The 3,716-nt window shown below is 45.3% G+C and overlaps 1 pseudogene across 1 annotated transcript; it reads left to right on the forward strand.

Annotated features, from left to right (window-relative positions):
* Positions 1 to 244: 244 nt before the first annotated feature.
* Positions 245 to 681, forward strand: LOC308424219 (small ribosomal subunit protein uS17-like; annotated as a pseudogene). The gene has a single exon. The product of its transcript is annotated as a small ribosomal subunit protein uS17-like (transcript).
* The last annotated feature ends 3,035 nt before the right edge of the window (positions 682 to 3,716 follow it).

Here is a 3,716-nt window from a genome sequence, read left to right on the forward strand (position 1 = left end):
CAAACTAAAATCGGGCCTGAGGAGTGAGAGCTCAGGGCTGATAAAGAGAAAAACCGGTATTTTATTTTTTAATATTTACTGCAACAGTGCACACCTTTAATTCTAGCACTTAGAAGGCAGAGGCAGGCAAATCCTGAGTTCAAAACCAGTATGGTCTACAGAGTGAGTTCCAGGACAGTCAAGGCTACATAGAGCAACTCCTGTTTTGAAAAAGAGCAAAAGCTTTTCTCAGACTGCTGGGAAGATGGCGGACATTCAGACACAGAGTCCTTACCAAAAGCAGCCTACAATCTTTTGAAACAAGAAGCAAGTTTTGCTGGGAGAAAACAGTAAGGAAAAACTTCCTCGGTACTACAAAACTCCCAAGGAGGCCATCAAGGGCACCTACATAGACAAGAAATGCCCCTTCACTGTAATGTCTCCATCAGAGGACACATCCTGTCTGGTGTTGGAGATGCAGAGGACCATTGTCATCCACAGGGACTATCTCCATTACAATGGAAACACAACTGCTTTGAGAAGCCTCACAAGAACATGTCTGTGCACCTGTCCCCCTGCTTCAGGGATGTCCAGATAGGTGACATTGTTGAAGAGTACAGGCCCCTGAGCAACACTGTTCGATTCAATGTGCTCAAGGTCACCAAGGCTGCTAGCACCAAGAAGCAATTTCAGAAGTTCTAAGGGGACTCTGACCAATGCCTTAGAACAAATAAAGTCATTTTCCAACTTACAAAAAAAAAAAAAAAAAAAAAAAAAAAAAAAGAAAGAAAGAAAGAAAGAAAGAAAGAAAAGAAAAAGAAAGAAAGACCAAAAAGCCAGGCTGTGGTGATACTCCCCTTTAATCCCAGCACTTGGGAGGCAGAAGCAGATGGGTTTTTCAGGTTTGAGACCAACCTGGTCTACAAATCAAGTTCTGGGACAACCAAGGCTGCATACACAGAGAGAACAAAAAAGAAAGAAAATGAATCAATTAATTAAATCTAGATAAGCAGCCAGGTTTGGTGGCACACCTTTAATGCCCTAACTCCAGAGGCAGAGTCTTATGGATTTCTTACAGAGTACCTGGCCAGCCAGGGCTAAGTAGTGAGATCTTGTCGGGGGAAAACAAAATCAGAGAAAGAAAACCAACAAAAGGCTTTGCCTATAAAAGCCCAGCACTAACAGGAATTCCCTTGCTCGTAATGTGCTCATTCAATAACCAAAACTGCTCGGTGATCTCCACACCCTGTGCCAGTTCTCAGTGAGACCCACAGGATGGTGGCATTTTCTCTGTGGGAACAGAGTGTTGTTGGGAGCAGGTGACAGGGTCTACCATTCCTTAATTACTAGGTAGCCATGATGGGGGTGGAAGGGGGAGAGTGAGCACCCCCTTCTGGGAAGGTAGCTGTAAGGTCCTTCCCACAGCCAGCAGTGATATTCTGCAGGAATTCTCTGCTCCATCTTGGCGCGGTCTTGTATCCATCTCTGCAGCTGGAAATCTGGGATGGCGTGGGATAAGAGACAGCGACAGGGTGCGCTGCCGGCCTGATCCATGCCCTGGGGGAGTCCAGATTCCACCCAGACAGGAACACTAAACCTTCAGGCATCAAAGTTCAAGAAGAAAATGTTTATGACTGGGGATCTGGGTGAAGTGGCTCACACTATTGGGAAGACAGAGGCAGGAAGAAGGCTAAAGGTTCTGGAACCATCTTGGTCCACACAGTAAGTTCAAGCCAGCCAGGGCTACATAATGAGACCACATCTCAAAAACAAGTGAACAAAAGAGATAGGTTACGGTGTCCTCATGATGAAAATCCAAGTATGGGGGCTGGAGAGGTGGCTCAGTGGTTAGAGCGCTGGCTGCTCTTCCTGAGGTCCTGAGTTCAATTCCCAGCAACCACATGGTGATTCACAACCATCTGTAGTGGGACCTGATGCCCTCATCTGGTGTGTCTGAGGACAGCGACAGTGCACGTATATATAATAAATAAATAAATAAAATTTTAAAAAAGAAAAAAAAATCCAAGTACAATGTAAAGGACTGATGTGTTCCAGAGAAAGAGAGAGAGAAAGAGAAAACTAAAGTCACATCATGCATGTGGCCATGATGAAGTTCAAAGAAGGTTGTAGAATCTGGAGAAACTCTGCTTAGGTAAGTGATCTACCTCAAAGAAGTAGGGTGTTCATTAATGTAAGTGACTCAGAGCTGGGCTTCCTGGCACAGGTTTGCAGTTCCAACACTCAGGAGGCTCAGGCAGAAGGATGGCAAGTTCCGAAGCTTGAGTGGCCTAGGCAGATCCTATGTCAAACACAGAGCAGGTGAGGTGATTCAGCATCTAAAGGAGTTTCCGGCCGATCCTGATGCCCTGGAAGTCATGTGGTGGAAGGAGAGAATGTGTGTGTGAGTGTGTGTGTGTGTGTGTGTGTGTGTGGCTTTAGTCAGGACCTCTAGCCTGCATGCCTTCCACATTCTATGCATTGCTTTATTTTCTACTGAAGATAGGAACTAGGACCTCACACAGGCTAGACCAGCACTTTCCACTTGCTGCCCCAGCTCTGTCCAGAGCTTTAGGAAACAGCAGATGAATTGAGAAATTTCTTTTCTTTTTCTTTCTTTCTTTCTTTCTTTCTTTCTTTCTTTTCTTTCTTTCTTCCTTTTTTTTTTTTTTTTTTTGTTTGTTTGCTTGCTTTCAAGACAGCATCTCACTTGTAGTCCTGGCTTTCCAAGAACTATTATGTAGACCAGGCTGGCCATCAAACTTAGAGATCTGCCTGTGCCTCCAAGTGCTCAGACTAAAGGCACATGTCCATACATGTCACCAAAACCCAGCAATTTATGGGAGGAGGGACCTACATACTTCCTCTGACAGTTTATTTTTCCTCTGGGTTCTAGGATACCTATAATACTTGGCTTTAGGAAAAGAACCATGTGTCATTATATATGTCCTCTGAGGCCTCTCATTCCCATTTATCACAGAGAGGGCATGGTACAGGGTGAGGCTTAGGGCCTGGTTCTCTTGCAAGGGTGGCTGGATCAGAGGACAGGACAGGAGCAGTCAGTTTGTTTCAGTTTGTTCCTCAGCTGTTATGGAAAAGGACTTTGTGAACCATACCTTGAGCAGTAAGTTCACCTGGCCCCACGGAGGCCTTCTAGACTTAGTAGAAAGACTCCTAAGGACCTAGCTCTCACTTTCATTGAATGATGGGAGTTTGGATGCGGTAGCTCAGAGACCTAGCAGTTGCTTGGCAGGCGTGAAGCCCAGTTTCATCTCCAGCAAAAGTATTCACTCACCCACTGCCTGGATTAACTTCAAGAACTTGGCTGGAGAGCTGGAGAGATGGCTCAGCGGTTAAGAGCACTGACTGCTCTTTCCTAGGTCCTGAGTTCAATTCTCAGCAACCACATGGTGGCTCACAACCATCTGTAATGGGATCTGATGCTCTCTTCTGGTGTGTCTGAAGACAACTACAGTGAACTCATATATAATAAATAAATAAATAACTCTTAAAAAAAAAAAAAAAAAGGAACTTGGCTGTGGGGAGACCAAGGAAAGCAACTACCTGGCCAGGAACTTGCTCTGTAGACCAAGCTGGCTCCGCCTCTAGAGTGCTGGGATTAAAGGCACAGGACATTACTCACCAGGTGGCCAAGCTGATTTCCCACTGGCCAGTTTTGAACTCAGAGATCTGACTGCCTGTGCCTCCCAAATGCTGGGATTAAAGACAAGTCTATCTAG

This window comes from Micromys minutus, assembly GCF_963924665.1.
Source record: "Micromys minutus genome assembly, chromosome: 9".
In the NCBI taxonomy this organism is placed as follows: Eukaryota; Metazoa; Chordata; class Mammalia; order Rodentia; family Muridae; genus Micromys; species Micromys minutus.